Source organism: Argiope bruennichi, chromosome X1, assembly GCF_947563725.1.
Source record: "Argiope bruennichi chromosome X1, qqArgBrue1.1, whole genome shotgun sequence".
Taxonomy (NCBI): domain Eukaryota; kingdom Metazoa; phylum Arthropoda; class Arachnida; order Araneae; family Araneidae; genus Argiope; species Argiope bruennichi.
This window is the reverse complement of record NC_079162.1, coordinates 23,035,002-23,059,450: the sequence shown is the minus strand read 5'-3', so window position 1 is coordinate 23,059,450 and position 24,449 is coordinate 23,035,002. Positions and strand designations below refer to the sequence as shown.

General features: G+C 33.2%; 1 protein-coding gene across 1 annotated transcript in view; it reads left to right on the top strand.

Annotated features, from left to right (window-relative positions):
- Nucleotides 1–377: 377 nt before the first annotated feature.
- Nucleotides 378–24,449, top strand: part of LOC129958981 (transmembrane protein 169-like) — a 51,557-nt gene continuing 27,485 nt past the window's right edge. The window contains exons 1-3 of the mRNA XM_056071746.1: nt 378–488; nt 3,348–3,565; nt 9,447–9,506. The gene's annotated coding sequence lies outside the window, so the exon portion shown is untranslated. The remainder of the gene's footprint in view (nt 489–3,347; nt 3,566–9,446; nt 9,507–24,449) is intronic.

The following is a 24,449-nucleotide window of genomic DNA, read 5'->3' as shown; positions in this document are numbered from 1 at the left end:
TTATTTGTAAAACTGGAATGAAATTCTTAGAACTAAATGGAGTTATTTATCGTAACTTAATAAATAAAAAAAAAATCCATATTGCAAAGGCTGACGAAATTTTAATAGCATAAAAAGTTTTCAAACAATCATGATTAGAACCTGGACCCATAGCTTAAGGAGTTATGCTCTAGTTCATTGATTTGAAGTGAAGTAGATTATAATTTGCAAAGATTTTTGGTATAGTGATATCTCACTTCTGTATCGGAAAAGGTAGTCCTGAACTGCCTTAGGATTGAGACAGACTCCTGTTAATCTGAATAAAGTAATTTTTCTCTTGCCTCTATCGCAAGTTGTTTATTATATTCGGTAAATATTTAGTGTATTGCAGATGTTTTCTGGTACTGTGCTTTAGGTTATAAACTGATAATTATAGAACATCGCCGTTTTGAAAATTTTCATGTTTTTGTAACCTAATTTTTCTGAGAAGTCAATTTTTTCATAACCCTGTAAGTATTTTGCTGCAAATGAAAGTGAATAAGGTTTGACGCTAGTTTTTAAAGTTTCGGTAGTTAGTTATCTATGGAATATTCATTCTCAGCCAGCGCATAATATGTATCCGCGTTTGTATCAGTTTTGTTACGCAATTTTATTGAATGCCAAATTGGTAATTGTGAACCATTGTTCTGAAAATTAATCTCGTTTTCGACACTTTTTGAACGTCTTTTGAGCATTTACTCTTCTACTCTTTTTATTTAAACGAAATATGTGGATTAAGCTCCAATTATTGGCTTATAACAATTTTTTTATTGAAGAATTTTTAATTGAAGTTCGAATAAGAAATTTATCAATTAAAAGTTTCAACTGCATATCGCGACAAACAATTTGCTTGTCCATTTGGGTCACAACCTTTAAGTTCAAAACCTTTATGACTAGATCAGTATGTGCAATATTTAGTTCGCAAATGCGAAACAGTAACTTTCTAACTGCATTTTATATATACACTATTAATTCTGAATCCATAGAATTACGAGAATTTGAAAAATCGAATTCAAACATATTCCGACCAATTTTTTAATAAAACTTCTAATCTCTCAAAGTATATTTCAATTCTAACTGTTTATTTGTTACTTTTTTTTTTTATCTCGGCTGGTTTTCTCTTGAACTTTGAAATCTATACTTAAAAAGGAAGTGTATGTATTTGTGCTGGAAGTTTACAGGACAGCCATTAAAACTATCAAATTCGGCACAGGTATATTTATAAGATGAAAATGTTTATCTCTAAGCGATTTTATGAAACTTTAATTGCATACTAAATGAAACTTGAATTTTCTTGGGTCATTATTTCCTGAAACATCGAAGCAAAAATTTAGTTTCTGCGTCTTTTTAAAAAATCGTGTAAGGAAATCTTATTGCCATACAATTTTTCTGAATTTTGACAATTTTTAAAATAACTATTAGCTTTTCTTACATTACATAATTGTAATGATATTAAACCATTTGTATTGTTTCATCAAATAGCAATCGCATGACTTCCTCCCATTTCTGAAAGCTTCAGGAAAAAACACTTCTGCTAATCCTGAAACAAACTGCAATTACATTACCTTAAAAGATAACTTGAAATTTGATATAGAATACTCGGAAGCTTCAATTTGAAATTTAATAAACGATGTCATAGAATGCTTCATTAAGAACATGCTTCAGTTGAGGAGAGAATCATGAGCGTTAAGTTGTATTTACGAGTTAACATAAAACGAAAGCAATATTCCCAGCAAATCAATAAGTATTTAGTCTGCAATACTCTCCAACCTAAAAGGGCCTGTATTCGTCATTGAGAATTGAAAGTCGCGATCCTTTGGGCATCTGAAACTGGAATGTCGTTTATACTTTGTTTGTTTTAACTTTATGTTTATATTGTTTTAACTTGTTTATGTTAATTGTTTTATGTTTATATTGTTTATGTGTGTTTTTGTTATGTTTATATTGTTTTAACTTTAAAAATTCGCCTAAAACTATAATGCGAGCTTAGTAGCTTCTCTAATGCGTTGAATGCAAAGATTTTATATGCAAGCGTAGAGTTAATCTTTGAAGATAAACGGACCAAAACGAGCCACTCTGATGTCGAAAATGCAACGTATGGTTACAAGGGAAAAATACCGTTAACTTTGTTGATTGCTCAATTATTTATGCAGAAATTTTTTGTGGCGTTCACATTTCAAAATTAAACGTTGCAATTATCCATTGCATTTTGTTTCTGAAAAATTTCAATCTTAAATGAAATTTCATCTGAGGAGTTGAATGATTGGATTATGTATCATCTAATTAGTTATGCTTTGCGTTTTGATGGGTTTTAATTTATCATGCCATTTCTCATGGCTTATTATAATCGCTGAAATTCGAACTCGAGTTGTTGATGAATTGTCATGTTTCAGTCCTCCACGAGCTCGAAAACTGTCTTTAGAGATGCCTGTATATGGCCATAATCGAAACTCATTAAGCTACAACAATGAAACGTCGCTCAAAATTTTAAGATCTCGATTAAATTTTGGACCAAAACATTCACAGAACATCTGTCCGAGTGCAACACAATAGCTATGAAGCATAAAAAGGTAGACGCTTGATATTTGGTACAATTTTTACATCTAAATTATCTGTACCAAATCTTGAAACTAATCAGTCAATGAGGTGACTGTCAGTAAGAATATCTGTCTTTATGCATGTGATAAAAACTCAACGTTTTAGTGAGATGAAATCTGGCATGTAATTTTCGTACAAAAATTGAATTTCTAACAATTTTAATTTCAATCGACAAAAAATCCTTACATTCTCGGTTCACTATAATATTGAAGTACAAAACGGTCATATGCGGACTTGAAATAAAAATTCATGGTGGTCATGGCCTTAACAATGGTTATCCTCCTGCCCTAGCATTAAAATTGTGAACATCTGTATTGGGGAATTTCTTGAAGATGCCTCGGTATATTTTGTCAAGTATTTGTTCCACATAAAAAAAAATTCAAACTGATTATCTAGCATCAGCTCAACACCAGTATGATGTATTTTAATTCTTTATTAAAAGTTTCGCAAACGATGAGTAACTCGTGCATCGAATTACTGAATTTTTAATTTTTAATCTGCAGTTAAGTAAAAATATAAATTTAAAAGGCAAATCACTAAAACGCTTCACTACCCAAATGCCCTTTTCATAGAAATTAAAATGCCCCAAATAAGTTGCATCATCTGATTAGCAAAATAAATCACTCTCCATGTTTTATAAACTGAGATCACTTAGGATCATGTAATTTTCTATATCTTTAAATTGTGAGCAGTTTAAACACGTTTCACTGATGTATTTCCGCTCTTTTCAGCTTATTTAAGCTGTCATCTCATCTGCTATTGCCTGGATACTTGGTTAGTCGAGAAAATTCTAAAAAATGGCGGGATTTTAGAAGACTTGCTATGCAAGAATCGAATCGAAAACGCAGTGGAGGCTGACTTCCGTAATTATCTGCTGGGGCTATTCCAAATTCAACAAGGATAATGTTGGATCCGAGATGCGTTACGCCTGTAAGGGACTTTTACAAATGTAAGTAAACTGAAATATCGTTAATTTTCTGAATTTGCAATTTATACTTCCTCTCAACTTTTTAAGCCTAGATGCTGAATGTTATATTTTAAGCAGCTTACTTAAAATCGTCTCCTAAAATTACAATATATTCAATTGCTAATGCTATTTATTGACAATAAAATCCTACTAAGTATATTACTAAATGAGTTTGCTGCATGTGCTTGGTAGAAGTGTTGATTTTTTTTAATTGCGACTATGTTCATTCTTACTTTCTAACATATGAAGTACTGTAATCGTCGAAAAATTCAAATTCGAGATTTTGACCACCCCGATTATGAATAACGCTAAGTTTTTTAGTCTGATAGACATTTCAAAAATACTTTGAGACAGACGGGTGAATTTGGACTACGGTTTTTACATACGATTTCTAAATTTTTGCCAAATTATAAGTAAAATCAGTCCTAAAGAAATCTGCCCAGCTGTTTAAATACAAATTAGCACCAACTTCGAAAGTTCAGATGAAGCCTGGTACATATTTCAATAGACTAGTGTTGGTTTAAAACGGGACATTAATATAGCTAAACTAAACTTGGTACAGGCTTAATATCTATAGTATAGATGTCCATTAAGTTTTGAATCAAATCTATCAAGGGGTTCACGTCGGTCTGTCAATCAGTCTATAATTTCAAAAGCATGTAAACATGTTATATATTATAATATAAAATGTGGTTTTGGGTCAAACCGATTTCAATCGATTGGGATAAACGCATCTAAAACACATTAGTTTTTCGGGTACTATTAACTGCATGCTAGGTATTAATGGGGACTCCGTAACATTCTTATGAATTTAGGATTACACGATAAATTCTTTATTGAAATTTCATAACTGTACACCAATGCCATGAAACATGTTCTCTGGAATAACACCTTTTTAGAGTATGTGTTTTGATGACCACTTCAACTGGTTATTTGTACATTTAAGAATATATTTTATTCTTCAGTGTTGAAATAAGTTATAAATTGTAAAGTAAGATGCTTAAATTTACCGCTATTCCCAATAATTTTACTCAACTAAAGCAGTCTAGCCAATTAGCAACAGGCTGTTTCAGTCATAAATTCTACTTAAAATCGTCTTTCAGCTTTTTTCAATTTGTTCATAAAATTAAAGTGAAATGTTTCAAAACTGTTAATTAAAATCCGAAATGTGCTCAAAATGGTTAATGAATCTGTTGCCATCTAAAATCTTTTTAACCGAATGAATTCAGGAGTAAATTTACGCCATCTTAGTCAAATGCCGATGAAACTGCTCATGCACTCCACTACTTCAATTGCACGCAGTGATGTGCTCTTTCATGCATAAATTGAGTTTTAAAATGAATGCGGCTCATTTAATATTGGCCGCCTTTGTTGACCAGCTGGGTCACCAGGTGTAAAACTCTCAAAATCCAATTATTTATGTGCCTTGCTCTCTTCATAGTTTAATCAAAATATTAAGCTTCAAATTTACAGTTCCATAGCTCACATTATAGAAGCCTTACGACATTTTGTTCATTGTAATATCTAATTTGCTGTCTCCAATTTGCCGTAAGATTTGAATTTGAAATGAAAGAGAACTTCAATAAATGCTAACTTTTTTTTTACTGAAACCAGTCATTTTTAATTACAGAAAATCGAATCTTTCAGTATTGTGAGCTTACATGCATCGCAGAATATTTTAATTCTGTATTTGAAAGAATTCAGTGAACTTCTGATTCGTCAAATTCAGTTTTGTCTTCAAAAAGATTTGAATGCGGCAAATGTTATTTCAATCAGTAAATGTACTTCAGAAAATTATGAATTCTACGTTATACAATTCTTCGATCCTGTGAATCATGGTCAGTAGAATTATCTTGCGTCTAACGGTTGTCTTCTGAGATCAAGCCTGATCTAGTTATAATGCTTTGAATATCATTATTTTAAGATAATCAACAATTGCATTATTTTAGACAATCGGCCTTAGAAAATCAGAGCCCTGAGTACCGCATTTTCATCAAGACAATGCTTTTTTACAGAATAGGCATTCAAATTTTCATAACTTAATGCATTTTAATTGCAAAAGAGTGGAACTTTTAATAAAATAGGCTTGAGACATTAATATTTAATGGCTTATAGAATATAGGATCCGTATAAAAAAAATTCTTAATGTATAAAAAATCTGTAAACGTAATTTATAGGAATATTTGATTCAAACTGTATAAAATATCTCACTTAGACGAATTCGCGTATGTATCTAATAAAGTTGTAGAAATCAGCTGTTAATCTGATTAATGTGGATATCCTATGTATTAAGCTATATATGCCTTAAATAAGATTGAATTATCGAACTGATAACCATTTTAAAACATCGTAGAACTTTTTCTCGTATTGCGTTTTTAGAAAATATCGCATTTCAGTCGATTTCATACACAGTAATACCTAAAAATGCTAAAAAGCGCATTTTTAGGTTAAAATTTCAGAAAGAGTTAACTCATTCTTTTAACTGGGGATTTTGCCAGCGTAATTGCAACATGATAATTAGAACTACTTTTTTCTACGCACTTCATTTCTTTGTGAAATAAATTGTTTGAAAACAGTTAAAATATTTTCATAAAATTCATTAAAAATAGAAACTTATAAATTAAGTTAACATTGGTATAATTTAAGATTTTCTTTAATAAAATGATGCAAAAACCATTTGTGCTATATTTTCGGAAGTCATAGAGGAAAGATACCGATATTTCGCTTCATTTTCAGTTAATGAAATTTCTGATTGAAATTTGCACCTTTTCCCGAAGTGAAATTCCCACCCTCTAAAATACGTTTCTGACAAGTTTACTAGTTCTAGGTCAAACGGTTTTGTACATTGAGCGCAGATATATTAAATTAGCATGAATAGAATATAAAATAGGGCGAGAAAAATCTCGCGCTATTTCATTTTCTGACGAAAGTCATGATAATCTTCAAGCCACAACCATTACGCTGATTTCATCAAACTTTACTTTCTCATACAAAGTATTGCAATTTGCAAAAACTCAATTAGGGGTTTTTTACGAATCTTATCTGATATCTTTAAATCCAAATAGCATTTTTGGCATTTATTTCCGTTTTTCAGTGAAAATAAATTCAAACGCTTTGAGTTAAACAGATGAATTTGGTGTGGGACTTAATATCAAATTAATAGTTCTGTCAAATTTTGAAAAAAAAATCTAATCGGAGAAAGTTAGTCGAAGCTATCCGAGTAAAACGAACGCAGTAAATACAAAACTTGCAGAACCAACGCATAGTTAAGTGCAGCCAACGTATAGTTTGATACAAGTTTAGCATCTAAAATGTGGATTCGGTTCAAATTTGGAATCAAATTCTTCTCCAAATTTGGCTTTTATCGATCTGTACTTTTACATGCATATAAACGCAATTTAAAATCATACAAAATTCTATTAATTTCAGATTACATTTATATCTGACAAATTTTTGTTTTAATCAGTTAGCAACCAGTGGGAGTGGTTTCACGAAGTTTTCTCGCATGTTTTCCAATAAGTGTTATTCCAGAGAACGTCAAATGTGGCATGGTTAAGGCAAAGAGAAAATCGAATTTGTTTATGCAATTTTTTTTCTACCGTTTGAAAGAAAGTCTACACTTGTAGTTGCAATCACATGCCGAATTTGTAACACTTAAGTCAAGTTAACACGTTTCTGAAAGTGTAAATCGACCAACTGTCAACCAAATTGGATTTGGCTCAAAATTTCATAGATGTTAAATCTGTGTACCGAAGTTAATCCATTTAAATCCCTTCTCTTTGTAATTACCGCGTTAACTTAAATTCGAACAGACATCCACTGAATGGATTTTGTTCGAAATTTGACTAAAATGTACAAATCTTGTCCAACAAACTGTTTTCACACATTTGGAAAAGATCCATACAGAAACTTATTTCGGATCCGAATTTTGATGGTGTCTTTGTGTTTTTCAAATTCCGCGCCATAGTCTCAAGTAAACTAAATGATACGAACCCGACCTTTTTGCAAGTTTCGTGATTTGTGGTTGGCAGCAACTGCAATGCAAATTTGGCTACTGTTTACTCGCCTCATGTAAGTACTTTAGACGGAATATGCGAAGTTGTTTAAGCTCTTCGGTCGAGGCGGAAGATAAGTTAACTGTGGGCAACTAGTTTGTTGCTTCACCATTTTAAAACGGTTTCTTTCAGTTTGTTTAAATGTTAGACAGAAATGATGAATGGTTCGAATCTGTTGACCAAGATCGGGTAATGTTCATTTGAACTTTGATTTTAACATTTATCGTATTATTTTGATTGCACCAGTAATGAACACATTGACTTTATACTTTACAATCAGTTACTTTAAAAATTGCTTTCAACTTTATGCCTCCTCGACATAAGACTTCACTGTCAACTTTGCTACAATTTCGGATAGTTTACTCAGAGGAATAAGTTTTCATACGTCTAGCTTAAAGCGTTTTCAGTTCTGCCATATAGATTTAAGGCTGGAAGAACACGGACGGACTGATATAATTACAAAAATGTTTATCTAATTCGACTTCTAAAATGTGGAGACTCGTCAATATAGTTTGAATTTTTTGACGATTACAATACTTTATCTATACATCGTATACGAGAAAATGCCAGTTACGCCAAAGATTAATATTCAGTAACTATTAATCACCAATGCAGTGCAAAATATTGGCATATTTTGCCCAAGATTCAGTTTTATGCGAAAGTATAACGTTTATTAAATGAGTTTGGAGAAAGCCATTCCAATTTTTGTTGGATGGAAAAAAACTGGTGGTCTTTATATAGTCCGTGTCACCTGCTCCATGCCGCGCTTCAATTTTTAGAGCTCTCAAAATATGAAATTTCGATATAGCCCCAGAATCACCCTCTGGAGTCATTTCGTCGTGTTTATCCAATTTACGTACATATCTAACCAATAAAAATGTTGACGGCTTAATGTTAAATGGCATTTTCATTTAGTATGATAAAATTTATTTTATCGAGTTCGAAGAACTGGTCAGCCTACTGACATTTGCAATTCGAAATAACTGTTTGGTATCTAACTCTGTATACTGTGTACAGATAAGAATCAACTGGATGGAGTCTTGCAGAAATTTTTTCGCATACTTTCTACTTAATTGTCACACTGCCTTCCTTCACATATAATTGTTGAACTTGGACGAGATTGAACTCCACGGGTGCTCAACTTTATTTTCAACCCCTGTATGCGTCTTGCTCTTGAAGTGGAGAATTTTTTCGATGAACCATATATTCAGAAATGTAGAATCTTTGTTAGACTGAGGCCACAATTTAGCAAAACTTCAATTTAGTAAAATTACATAGACAAATAACATTTGTTATAAATGCGACGTTTATGGCGCTGCGTTTTTGAGTTACCACTTTTATATCCATAGGAAAGTACAGAACTGATAAAATCTCAATAGATTTATTTTGAAATTTTCCTTTTGTATTCTACACCTTAAATGCTAATTCTATATACCAAATTTTATCTATCTAGCCCTTTAAGCTTTGTAGTTATCGTATTCATTCGTTTTCGTATCAAATTTTCTAGAAATCTAGCGATATTTACAAGATGCGTAAAGACCACATACCAAATTTCATCCACCGAATATGGTTTGCAAGTGTTCAAGTAAGATACAATTCCGAAAATGTTTTTCAGATGCGGAATGGCTTAAAGCGTAGATTCGTTAAAATCTCTAGTTCAATTTTTTGACGTTCACAATATTTTCTTATAAGTTGACATGATTAAATTTAATCTACCAAATATTACTTAATCTCATTACACTTTATAATACTTTAATTTTTCTCAATCTTGCATATATAAAGGTTTAAATAAAGCTATTTCTTCTTAGGATTGTTGGTTCTTCAGAAAATCCAGTCCGGGATGATCCCAAGTAATCGAATTTAACATGGTAATATTTTTTGACTTCAAATATATTTTTAAGATTTTCTGGATTATTTACGAAATCTTTATAGTATGTTATCCAAAATAAGATGTTTCTAAAGATATTAAATGAGCATGTGCAATGAATACTTGAAGAGCTTGACTGACTCTAAATCCCATTTGTAGACTGTTTTAGCAAGTGCTCTTTAATATTTGATCAGACTTCTGTGGCAGATTTTTCCAAGTCTCAACGAAATTTCAAAAATCTGGTCTTGCTAGCAGAAAAAAATTGCAATTTTCTTTCGCAATTGCATGCGAAAGATCTTGATACAGAAGTTGAAATGACTGATTCTCTTTTTTCTATTAGATGTCTAATTTTAAGTATGTTAATCGTTTTAAATGTTATGGGTAGTTCATTGTGAAGTAGTGTAGGAATCTTTTTCCAGTTCTGAAAGGCCGAAATATTTCAATGAAAGTACGGCGGTTCAGCCTCTTGTCAAGCGGCTCTTCTTTAGAGTAAGTCACTGGGAAGGCTTTTGTGCAAAGAGACATATTTTGGAAATCTTAAAGGAAGTCGGAGCATTACTTTTGTGCATCAGTTTCTGAAAAAATGAGTTATCATAGGCATTTTTGAGAGTATTTAGTAAATTTCTGTCAAATGAACTTGGGTGTTTCAGTATTCAACTTCAGAATTCTTAAGATTGTAGGAATTGATTGATTATTCAATAGTGTTTCTATAATAGGAAGTTGTTCCGAAAATCCTCAATTACAATAAGAACAGTAGTAAATAGTTTTTGAGCATGAATTTCTACATTAAGGTTATAGTTAAAATATAAACCATTTGATGCTTTGATATTGAGGACTTGTATTGTAACAATCCTGATGAGGTTTTTCTGTGCCAATTTCTTATCGAAGCAATACTTGCAGTGTATTTGAAAGAAATATAAAAAAAATTACGATTATGGGTACAAAATCGAACTCTTATCAATTTTCTAATTGGTGGAACATACTTCAATGAGGCGTTTGGCCTTTATGTTGGAGAAATCTGTGTACATAATATAGAAGATTCAATTATAGAAATTAAGTCTTCAGGCCTTCGCATTCGGATGGCTATTCAGATTCCAATCATTTGAAGCGAGAAACATTGGGAAAGTTGGATGTGATGTCTCACTTCATAACATTCGCTTAAAAGGAACTCTTTATACTAATCAATATAAAAAATCTTTAGAAGTAATGCTCTCAATGGATTTCTCCACTTTCTGTCTGGAATTCAGACATATTTAAATATTCTAGGAAACAAATTCACATTCATCTCCCCCCCACCCCCACCCCCAAAAATCTTCATTCTATTAAGGTTAGAATTCGAAACTAATCCTTCTATAAGTGGCTCCACCGAATAATAGTATAGAAACCACGACGCATCAATAAAACTATTGTCTGTGAAGAATACGATATCTTGTCTTGTGGTTTTGATAGACCATGTAAATATAAAAACGTAAATTTGAAATTTTAAATTATAGTTAAGTATCCACAACATACCGTTGAAGAAAAGAAATTCAATCCAAGAAACTCAATACTTTGAGCACCGAACAGTATTCAATATTTAATTCGTCTGATTGAAAAAATTCATTTCAATACTTATGGAATTGATAATAAAATTGACTTCATCAAGTCATCTGACTTTTTGCCTTTTAAGACTTAAGTCGTGACTCTTCAAGCAATAATTTTTAATTTCAAAGCATAGAATGTAAATATGGTGCATGCTAAAAGTGTATGCAAGTTTACACACGGTTGAACTAAATAAATGGCGACATTAATTTTGGAATTAAATACTCTGAAATTTATTAACTTAAAAGCGAATATTAATAGTGAGCATTAGTAAATTCGTAAATTGTATAATAATTTTTCCCTCTCGATTCCATTTTTCTCCTAGGAAAATATTGCATCAGAATATGAAATGCTATGCGTTTGTTAATTTTAAATTGTGAGAAAGTGTCCTGAATTATGATTCTGAAATTGGGGTTCAAAAATTAATATGTTGTCTACAATAATACAGAAGTAAAGACATGGAATTAAGATGGAAATATAAATTTTTCGACCATTTAACTATGTGCCTAATGCTCATCTTTCTCAATATCGAATTCTTTGAAACTTCAAATAACCAGTAACAATGCGTTTAGAGAACTGAATGTAAAATGGCAGGAACACAATTCTCAATCTCCTCTTGCAAAATCCTTCATCACTAATATTAGCTGCGGGAAGAATGTTTCATTTACATAAAAGTGAAAATACTACAATGAAGGAATTTTTTCGCCATTATATCTAATTCACAACCACAATCTATAAATCTCTAATAAATTGCACTTCATTCTATCAATGTTGCCTACTTTCTGGATTTAGCTTCCTGTACCAGAGCTTGAAGTGAAAATGAATCGATTTTGTATTAACCAAACCCGTTTCAATAACTTTTTATTAATCGATATCCATCAACCCACGTCGATTCACTTAATTTTTTTATCAGAAGGTCTCGATTTTAATCGTCAATCATTTTTACGCTCTCGCATATGTAGTATAAAGTATAGCAATCGCTAAAACTTCGAACTCGAGATTGACTCCCCTCCCCGTTTCAGATTTACATGAATTCAAAAAACCTTTTGGGAAATTTCCATCTGTGACAAAACTCAACGTCTTTGAGATGGGAGGTTGAAATTTGGTATGTCTTTATACGAACTATATAGATTTCTGTCAGTTTGAGAGAAATCTATTTAAAGGAAGTCTCTTCGAGCATGTTAAAACCAAAACTAAAAAATGAAGAGAACTAGAGAGGTAAAATTCAGTACAGATTTAACCTCTATGTAGCAGAAACCTTCCAAACTTAACAATGACCTGACCGTCTATCTCTACTTGTGTGTTAACTCAAACGCGACGATTTTAATATATCATTTAGTTGATGATTTTGAGACTAAAAGTGGTCCTGTGTCAAATTTTCTTTTCAATTGGCTGGAAAAATGCGTCTAAAACAAATTACTTTCGAATACTATTAACCCTCAGACCAGGAATTAATGGACAAATCACTCGCCAAGGATGAGACGATAAATTCAGTAAATGCTAAATTCACGCCAAAGTTAATATTTCGTGTCTATTGTACGCCAATGTCATACAAGGCGTTCTCTGGGATATCCTCTTTGAGTATGAGAGAATGTTTTGAGGAGGCCACTTCCGCTGGTTTCTTAAGCGTACTGAATTCGTATCGATTTGGCGAAGGTAACGTCCCCATTCGAAATTTTTTTTAAACACTATCGATCTTAACAGTTCAAGTATAGCGGATTTCATATTCATTTCAATTTGTTGAATACAAAAATTAATACTACATTGACCTTTCATTAATATTACATTTACAACTCCAAACCATGATTGGCACAGTTTGGCCATATTTGGCTCTTTAACCCTTATCGTGGCAAGATAGCTTTTTTGAAGAAAAAAAAATGTATATAGGTAGCTATACATTTTGTATAGTATACCATACATACAACTTTATAAAAATTATTTTATAGTGGTAGTATATTTTTATATAGTTGTATGTATGGTATACTATACAAAATGAACATAAGGGTTAATGAAACCATAACTTGTCAGCATACATTTGCAGTGGTGCATCTTGGCACTGATCTGAGCCTTGCGTCATGAAATCGAAACTCGATAACTTCTCAGCAGGTGCTTGGACACCATTTCAGTTGCAGAAAGTTAAGGAGAAATTTCATTTCTTTCCCTCGTTCCAATTCTGAAGTATAAAGATGGGCTTCTTATTTTAGAAAGATTCGGATAAAAATAACGGGAAAGTGCGCGCGCACTATTAGGGTTAGGTATTTAATAGAAAGGCTTAATGTATTTAACATTAAATTGGGGATAAAAAATTTAGGATAGCACCCTTCCCTCCCCCTTTAACTTAAAAAAAATAGGATGAGGTAGCTACCAGCCGGCTGGTGAGAGGATGGGAAAATATTCATAACTATAAATTCAATTTCTCCCTTTACCACCAAAAGAAGCTTAATTTATACTTTCAGTTTTGGTAGTGTGCTGGAAAAAATTGAAATTTCTCATGAAGATATCGAACGATGTCAATCTTTTTGATGTTTAGCTATAAAAGCAAACCAGAAGTACGACAATACACGTTATTTTTCATGTAGTAATCATAGGCTTTCAATAGTCACTTTCACGAGTTGTTAGGATGAGGCTCACTGAGTTAGGATGAGGCTCACTGAGTTAGGATGAGGCTCACTGAGTTAGGATGAGGCTCACTGAGTTAGGATGAGGCTCACTGAGTTGTTAGGAATACACATAAAACATTGTTCTTCAAAGCTGAATGCGGAATGCAGAATCAAATTCCACAAATTAGTCGTATAACTCCAAAAATATCAATTGAATACTTATTTGTGCAGTAAAGTCGGGTATCACTGCTCGGCTACTTTTGATAAGTCATCCGGTAATTGAGTTTCTGATCAGTTTTCTAGATGGAAATAATTCATAATCTAATAGAATTTTAAATTTAGCCCAGAACCATTTCTAATTAAATATTTAACAGCGGTTCCCTCTTAACATCTTCATTGTCAAAATGTATAGAATTCTTCCAAAAATTGAGCGAGTTCTATAATTATAGATGCGTTTAACTACATATTTAACGTCTATTCAAATTTGCGCTATTCTTATTCCCGGAGGATATTGACATGCCCTTATGTTCTGTGGTATTTCAAGTCTTTGAAATAAAATTTACTTCGATAGCAAACTTAATTTTTCCCTTTAAAAATATTTTCACTAAAAGCACCCTTCTAAAGAATTTAGAAAATTTTATGTATTTTAATGGTTCGCGTAAAATTCTCAAATCCAGTTTGGCCCTCTGTTTGATATAAAATTTTTCCATCTTATTTCATGGATCATCTGTTAGTAATAACACATTATTAAATATTTGTAGGTGCTCAAAGTTATTGAATTATTAGGAAGTATAACTAATAAAAAAAATCAAGTTATTGAGGAAACAAGCATTATGAAACGCTTTCAAAATTAAAGTCGAAAAGTAAAAACATGCCCCAAATCAATTTCAAAGATGAAAACACAATTAAATTTAAATTAATTTATTAATTTTAAAGCTTAAGTTCATATTGGGAAGCCAAACTTTTGCCATTGATTTTGTATTCAAATATCTGGTAAAATGAATACAACGATAATTTACAGATGAATGTTGAAATTTTTCATAATTTTTCCCTATTTCATTCAATTTTTATGTGCTTTCAACTTATGTTTACACTTTTATACTTTGTCATTAATACTGCATAAGAATAAATTTATATATTGTGCAATTTGAGATATGGGATAACTTTCTAGGAACTTCTAAAGTAATGCCTATAAAAATTACTACAATATATTAGTAATATGTTATGTTTTTACTACTTTTAACATGGATAAAAAAAATAACTCCTTATTATTGAATAAGTAGTTGGTATGTTTAGCACAGCGAATTCGTTGAATCTTATCCAGTGAGAGGATTTTTTCCAAATATTGACGATTAAATGCTTTGATATGTATCGAAATCAAAATTGTTCTGTGGAATCTTTTTATATATCTAATTTCCAATTATGCTTCTTATATATCTAATTCTTGAGCCTTCGAATTCTTGTTCGTTTATGAATTCTTGCCCCCCTCCCTTTGCATAACTTTTCTGCTTATGTTTATACTGTAAAGAAATGAATCTTGTCGAGTTTTTCCAATTCCTCTCTATTGAGTTGACCTGTAGAAATAACTCATGAATAGGATTTCCACATTTGCTTGGCCATTTTGAAATGGACCAAATGAATCAAGCCATTGTAATGCTTACTGCCTGGTTTTAAATAAGTCTTAAAAGTATTCTGATAGTACAGGCTGCTAATCTGCACTCCTTGAATAGGAAATAATGGAGTTGTAAGATACAGCATTTTTTATCAAGATTTCAAGATCATAAAATCTAGAACGAAATCTATTGCATTACATTTTCGTATATGAAGTATAAAGAGAATAGTTATTGTCAAATTTCGAACTCGAGACTTTGGCGAATCTCCTCATTTTAAACTTCCCTGAGTTTGAAACCATTTTTGGAAAATGTCTGTCTGCGACAACTTTGAGCTAGACGGTTGAAATTTGGTATAAAGTCTTAACGCCAAATTTTCAGTATGAAATCATGAGCAAAAATTCTTTCAAGTCTGTCTGCTTTTCTGTTCGAGTTAACACATTTAAAAAAGAGCTAAATAGATAAAACTCGGTAAAAAAAAAAAAAAAAAAATCTCTAAGGTACACATCGGCGGAATTTTGAGCCAAATCCAACAAAGGGATAACTGTCTGTCTGTACTTCCAGTAAAACATGCAATTGCTCTAATTCAAAACTGCATTTTGATTACAAATGCTGTTTTGTTTCAATCGGTTGAGAAAAGTGTCTAAGGCACTAATCCAATTTTTGGAGTCTATTGACACATGCCGATGATTAATTGCTAAATAACCCGACAAGGATGACACGATCGATACAGTAAATGCTAAAAAAATTTTTTTTCGTTACTATTGTGCATTATGACATGCAAGGCCTTTTCTGGCACAAGTTTATTAGAGTATGTGGGAGTTCTGGAAAGACCACTCCAGCTGGTTTTATAAGCGTAATGCAAAGTTGAAATTAACTTGAAATCTTCATTCCAGTTCTGGAAAATAAAGTCGTTTGTCTAATCCTGGATCTTATTTACAAAACCGCAATCTTTGTAGAAATTGGATACCTAAAATTCATAGAATCTCAAGAGATGGAATTCTTACTTTCTTTTTAATCGAGTTTCTAAAAATACTTTAAATGTTATTGAAGTGCAACATGGATATTCAAGCTTAAAATGACTGCGAGTCTCATTACCATTTTTTTAGTAATCAGTTGTAACATGAAATCCTAACAATCTATGCCCATCTAGTTTAATTATAGTAGCTCCCTTGTTTTATTTTGGATTGGAGTCTGAGTTTTAAAATCCAGTGTGTTCTTTTTATTTCATTAAAGGTTTTCTGGAAATTCGAATATTTAAATAATTCCCAACTTAAAATTTTGTTACAGTATTGGGAAAATCATTGCGGTTATTCAGTTGTGTGAAGATTTAGTGCTTCTCATGCTTGTCTCGTTCTTTTGTCCAAGTCATGGCGGAAACTTTCATTTTGGCACTTTTATCTCTAATTTGGAATTTTGTTACTATTTCACTGTTATAATGCAGTATCCTATGTATTGTCGCTATTCTGTAGTCTCAGTGTGGGAAACCTATATTGTCTAATTTATCGGTAGTCATGCTACTGATTTCGAGAGGTTTTGGCATGTTTAACCGTTCACTTCTTTTAAGTGAATTTCATATTTAATACTACTGCAGAAATAGACCAGTGGATAAGTAGTATAAGTTTAGTATGCTGAGAAATAGAAGATATTTTATTCTGTGAATATTTCAGGGGAACTCTAAATACAGCTAACATAGCCTAGTTGAACGCATAAATGATACTTGTAGATACTAACGCATTAGCAGAAGGCATCTCGCTCTGTAAAGAACACAGCAGCACAACAATGTTCGGAGTAAAACTGAAGAGCGCGCTCTGCGTTTAACTTTAAAATTAGCTTCTAGAGTTTTGTATAAATCTTACAAATCTTGCAGTTACCAAGGGAACACTTTTTGGATCTCCGTTCTTGAAAAGTTTAAATCTCTAAGTTGACCTATCCCCGTTTTTTCATTCGTATAAAGCATTTCGCTAGACTTCCGCTATTCAAAATGGTCTATTTTAAAATTGCCCATCGGTTACATTTAAAAATAGCTTCTTGGTTATATACAAGTTAGAACAATTTCAGTTTATTAAAACGCGAGTTGATTCTTTCAATAGATTTCTATAACAAAATTCAAGGGTAGTTTTTGAAATAAAGGCATTGTTCCGTTGGTAAAAGAATCGAATTATTCCCAATATACTTCAGGATCTTCGAAAATTATACCCAAATACATTACTATTTTTTTAATTCATTCTTTACTTCAGTTAAGTAAAATCTTTATTAAATTAAGAATATTTGTCCAGCCCTTTAAGTTTCTTTAGATTTAAGAACCATAAGGACGAAGGATCTTAATTTAGTGAGGAATTTGTATTAATGATGCAATATGTAGAAATAACTTGGTGCCATGTTTCTCCCATTTCAATCGTCAAAAATTCTAGTGCTAAAGAATCGAAAACGTAATGGATAGTAAGGTATAAGAGGGTCGGGAAAGGGCTGGCTTAAGAGGACTTATCGTCATCTGTCATGAAAGATTCTAGGCTCGTCTTTCAATATCCCTTACGCAACATAAAAATGAGACGAATTTTATAGATCCCAGAAAGATCTAGGATAAATTCAATGTTTAATTTCAGTTCTGTGCGATTCCTCTACGTGCGTTTTATGTTTAGGAATTGCTGAAGGTTGCAAAGAATGAAAGATTACATTAATTTTCACTTCTGTGACATTCTCGGGATAATGCGTCTTGTCAAATATCAGGTTTTTTGAAAAATTAGGACATGGCAATACAATTACGGTTATTAAATTTCTGATTTCAGGAGATCAATATCTGTGGTCAAGATATTTTGTCTATACGTTTTATGTCAATACATTCAAAATTCAAAGTGTACATCATCGATAGAGTTGAAAATCGTATGGAGATATTGATGGCTTTTATAAGGAAAACTATATTTAGCAGCAATGCCATTCAAAGTGAACTTTGTAGGGATGCATATAAATCTGATATAGTTCCCGAAAGAATTTAAGGCCATCCTCCGAAACTGAAGGACCTTTGCACAAGCCAGGCTGTCATGGATGATGCACTGGTGCTCCACCAATCTGCTCACTTCATGCTTGCGAAGTCTATAACCGTGTCGAATACCCGAGTGGCTGTCATCGTCACCAATAATCAACATGCGCGATGATTCCCTGTAGTGCTTCTTGCAGCATACAGTGCACCCACGAATTTGGACAAGGCTCTATGCATTGGAAAGCGTACTCTATGAAAGTACTCCAGAAGTGACCGCGCAAGGCATCTCTTCTAAATTCTGTCATTTTTTAAATGTGATTGTAGGAAGATTATGAACAGTTTGGCAACTTGTGTAATGACTATTTCTCAAATATGAGCTAGAAATTGCATTTTTCATGACAACCTGAAATAAAACTAAATAGCGTTTACTTCTGTTAATTTTATTCGTTGTCAATACCAACTCATTAGCATAACTTTTCTTATTGCAACGTTACCATATAGACTATCTTATACGAATTCCATATTCCACGTCAAGGCAAGGAATAGCTAACAAACGAAATAGCGATGCTTCTTTGCTTAACGCAATTCTCCTTTCTCTATTAAATGCTTAATTGTATTTGTTCAACACAATGATTCGGAAATTAGCCATAATATCAAAGGTCTCCTGGGAGGAGATTCCTTCTGTTAAACTATCTTAATCGTATTACATTGTGGTGTTAACAATCCCTAATTTGAGAACTCGTTTAAATATCTTTCCCCCGAGTGTGTGTCTGTCTCTGCCCTCCCGAGCGTGTGTGTCTGTCTCTGCCCTCCCGAGCGCGCGTGTGTGTGTCTCTGCCCTCCCGAGCGCGCGTGTGTGTGTCTCTGCCCTCCCGAGCGCGCGTGTGTGTGTCTCTGCCCTCCCGAGCGCGCGTGTGTGTGTCTCTGCCCTCCCGAGCGCGCGTGTGTGTGTCTCTGCCCTCCCGAGCGCGCGTGTGTGTGTCTCTGCCCTCCCGAGCGCGCGTGTGTGTGTCTCTGCCCTCCCGAGCGCGCGTGTGTGTGTCTCTGCCCTCCCGAGCGCGCGTGTGTGTGTCTCTGCCCTCCCGAGCGCGCGTGTGTGTGTCTCTGCCCTCCCGAGCGCGCGTGTGTGTGTCTCTGCCCTCCCGAGCGCGCGTGTGTGTGTCTTTGCCCTCCCGAGCGCGCGCGTGTGTGTGTGTGTCTTACATGATCAGAGCTTTCTAAATTCAGACATTAATATTGTGAGGTTTTATTGTACCTCTCTACTGGAACACCCGTTATTGAAGGGAGCAGAAGTTCGAGCTCGGTTCATGGGTTCGTGTAATGGGTTTATGAACGAATGGAAAATTAACCATCGTGCAGAGAAAGGAAAGTTACATTAAGCAGGAAAGTATAGTCTTCATTTTGTTGCCATCTCTTCCGTGTCTTGATATGGAATGCAGGGTTTTTAAAGGGTCATCTACATAGTAGCGTTGGGATTGGAAAAGCTATAGTTGTTAGTTATAATTTAGTGTTGTTGAAATCGATAAACAGAAATGAATAGGAATCATGTTTGTTTCAGATTACTTCTAAAAGAAATTTCTAGCCCGTATTTTAGAAATCATTATAATTGTTGCCAAACTATTCACAATCTGCCAACAATCAGTTTGGCAAATGTAGTTTCAGAAGCGATATCTTGCGCGGTTGCATCTGGAATACTTGCTTTCATAACGATTGTTTTCCGGTGCTGAGAGCCGTGTGGATGCACTGTATTCTTCAGGAGGCACTACGGGGAATCATCGCTCATGTTGGCGATGACGACGGCCATTCGGGTAGTCCAGTTAAACGACACGGTTATAGATTTCCTATTCATGGAGTGAAAAATCGAAGCAGACTGGTGGAGCACGAGTGTATCTTGTATAATCCATGCTGTCATTGATACGTCCCTCAATTTCGGAGGATGACCTGAAATTCCCTCTAGATCTTCACTTAAGCTGCATCCTTTACGCAGCCATATGTAGTGACATTGCTGCTATTGCAACACTCAATGGTTAGCAGTACTGCTAACTACAGCTATCCGTTGAGTGTTGTATAAAACATCGATGATTTTCTACTCTAACAATGATTCACATTGCGATTTAGGTGGCATTGACACAAAAGGGTAAGATAAAGCGGCAAGATATCCCGACTGCACAATCTCCTGGTATCGGAAATTCAGCAACTGATTTTGATATTGCTTCACTTTAAGAATCGTTTATTTTCAGAACACAAGATTATCTGGAGAATGCCACCGAAACGAAATCTGTCGTTTCTTTGTAATCCTTCTGCAATTTCTGATCTTGAGGCATTTTGGTGAGCACGTTGAGGAATTGAGCGAAATGGTAATCTAGAATAACTTTAATGTTTTAGACACTTATCTTTTTGGGATCGACAAAATTAGTCTTGTTTTTATCTTGTAGAAGATATTTTGGGAAAACAGACCTAGTAATCGTCATCTGGCAATGATGCTAGACAAGTCCTTCCTAAGCTGACCTTCATTCGCAAATGTTCATAGATAGGAAACGTTATTCATCTGTAATCCATGCTAATTATACCTTTAGTAGGCACATTTTTTGGACCTACCAAACTGAAAATTAAGTTCAAGCAACAACAATATTCTAAAATCTTTTTTAATGAATTTGTGCAATCTAGTTAAAAATCGTAAACAATTCTGAAAACTAAATGTATAATAGAAAATGCAATTTGCAGAATGTGGATGTAGATTATAGGTAAGATAGTAAATAAAAAGAACTTTCAGATATATTTAATTTCTTTTAGATCAAACTAGACGTCAAACGGTTAATATAACCAACTTCCACTTAATTTTGGATTAATACATTCCCCATTAGAAATGAAATATGCGACTGCATGATGGGTTAAATTTTTTCGTTGCGATATCTAAGATATTGATTTTTGTGCTTTGTTCCACTAATTCGAGATAATTGTTTTGATAATGGCTTCTTATTCTTCCGCCTTAATTTTAAGCATAAATCTTCAAAAGCAAATTGCGAGTTTTCGTCGAGGGAAAATTCTCGTATATACTAGTTGGAAAATGCAACGAACATTTGAAGTAATTTACTGTTGTGTTAAGAATGAATTCGTGTATCAGTTTCTCTTATTTAATCCGATAAAATAAGTTCTCCTATTTACAGCAAAACTTAAAAATAAACAATCCGTACTAGTTGCGTGCATTCTTCAGAGAAAAAAATTGGGCACTCCCTTCCGCTTATAGGAAACCGCATATCGGAAAATATGAATTCTAGTATTTCAACATTGACTAAAATGAGATCAAAAAGCATTACTCGACCTATTACTCGATTGGGAATCTTGGATAACAAATTTTCTGAAAAGTGGGTTGTTAGCTGTATGCTTAACACAATGCCTCCATATTCATTTCTAACTTTGTCATAGATATGACTGTCAATACATATTTAATAAAATACAATTTTGAACTCACACAGCTGCAGTTGAGATTCAGTTGGCTACAATATACGAAAGCGTTCTCTAAATGGATAAATACATTAGAATTACTCCCATTCTCAATCGTGTTCATAATTTCATTCTTGATATTAGATGGTTCTCCTGTACTTGTCAGACTTCCATCATTAGGTTTCCTAAGATTCTTTTTGCACAGCTCTTTGAAAGTTCTATATTTTAATAGGGTCAGTCTTTCTTGGTTGGTTGTTTGTTTTAAAAGCTTGTCAGCTATTTTGTTCACTCTTTATTCGATATATGCTTTAGTCCATATTACCTTTATGCTGGAATGCTACAGAAGCATTGCTGTTATATAGTTCCTATTAAACTGTTTTTGTGCGTTGTAAGTCTTTAAAAGTTGCCAATTTTGCGTCGAAAACCAATTTGATGGGCCAACTATGGGAAATATCTGCTCTCAGATGCAATACATAACACAAACTACAAGTTGGGTTCTGGAGTCATCTGTGTATACGTGTCAATGTAAAACTGCAAAATATCAGTCTCCAAGTGAGGTTTGTTCTTGGCCGAGGTATCTTGAGGAGTTCTGTCCAATTTGCGGCTTTTTATTATGTAGTGATGCCTTAATGTCAACAGTTTAGTCTGCAGAGGCTGGTCATTCTATTTTCCATTTCTTGATATTAGTCAACCTATAAATGAAATGGTGCTGTCTATAATAACCATAAACACAACTCTGTAATAGGCAGTCACTGTTCGGTTTTTGGAAGTCTTATAACTTTTCTTGTTATCAATGTGATAGGATGCCTATTTTAATATGCATCCGATTAACTAGGCAGTGCAGAAAGTTAAAAGGTTAGCATTGAAAGTATTCCAGTTGGCTTGCATCTGAGAATTGTTTTTCAATATCCAAGGCAGCTACTCTCCAATTGTCTGTACTATCGCAAGTTTTTTAAAGTTGGATACCATATTGTCATTTGTTGTGGGAAAGTGGGAGGGAATTGCATATTAAAAAAATATTTCAATACTTTTGAGTTTCTAGTTTAATATTTCAACTTGAAAAGTATACTATACTTAAATATCAAGTGAAAATTCCAGAAGCCAATGGCTTGTTTGACTTCACCAATGACTATCAACAATAAGCCATGGTTATGGGCATATACTGATAAATTCTTTGAACATATTCTGTTCTAAATATTTAGGAATTCAACTTGACTGAGCGAAGATAGACTGCGTAGAAAACTTTTACTGCCTTCTTGTAAGCTACTTAATTTTGACTAATCTTCAGAAATTTATCTCGAGACTGATAAATCCCAGGCAGGCAAAACAATGCTTTACTTCCTGTTAAATTTTTTTAGCAAAATCTCTTAACAGATTCAGTCAAGGTGCCTTTTGGGGTTTTTAATGATCGTATTTAGCATCTAAATAATAAAATTCAAATGCCGTTTTGATCCAAAAACTGCCCGAAATCCACAAGTCGCACGTGTTCTATGAAAGTGTTCTGTCTCCAGAATGAAATTGTCTAATTGGATAGACTCGAATAGTCTTTTTATTAATAATCTGATTTATTCCATTTCGTAATGGAGACAAATATTGTGTATTTGAGGTTTGGCCTCGTAATCATTATCCTTCTAAATAGAGTACCCAATCTTTGATTCTTCTGGCTTTCATAAGACTAAAGGTGAAGAAACTGGCTTTCTCAGTCTCTATTTGCTCTCGTCCATAAGAATATCCCAGGGAATTAGATACTATTTCTAAGGCTCTTTATACATATTTGTATATTGGATTAGATTTGTCCGTAAGCCATTTTTAAATTTGAATCTTTGCCATCTAAATACTATTTTAAATGACTTGTAATTCTTTTCTGTCTTAACCAAGTAACGTTCCATAAAAGGCACTGCAACTAGTGATTACTGATTAAAAACCAATATTAGTTGATCTTAGCAAGTCTTTCTATATTTGAATAATTGTATTTAAGCCTAAAGCAAGCACGAGATTCAATGTCCTTCTAATATCAGTGGAATGCTAAAGACTAAATTTTTCCACACATTTTTATCTGCGTACGCTTGTGCTGACTAGATAGTAAAAAATTTACTGTAGGACTTCAGTGGTCGGGAATCTGACAAATTTTGATCAGTCCCCAATTGCTGCAATGGTTCACTAACTTCGGTTTATATATACCATGCCTTTGTCTTAATATCTATTTGGAGCTTATCATCTGGTCTTATCTATTCGTAAAATTTTATATCTATCGTTTAAATTTCAATCTATTTTCTTTAGATTACTTCAATTTTCAAAGTGTAATATTATAAATGAATTGTATATGCATGTCTAAAGAAAAAAAGGAATCAAATAATGTATTCAATTAGGAAATGCCCGAATAAGCTTTAAAAGTAAAAAAATACCGGAAAACTCTCATTTAGCCTTTGTATTTTTCTTATGGCATATGTTTCGTGTATATGTAATATGTTTCCATTTCCAGTGTAAGTAATGTTTCCATTTCCAGTGTAAGTAATGTTTCCATTTCCAGTGTAAGTAATGTTTCCATTTCCAGTGTAAGTAATGTTTCCATTTCCAGTGTAAGTAATGTTTCCATTTCCAGTGTAAGTAATGTTTCCATTTCCAGTGTAAGTAATGTTTCCATTTCCAGTGTAAGTAATGTTTCCATTTCCAGTATATGTAACGTAATGTTTTCATTTCCAGTGTAAGTAATGTTTCCATTTCCAGTG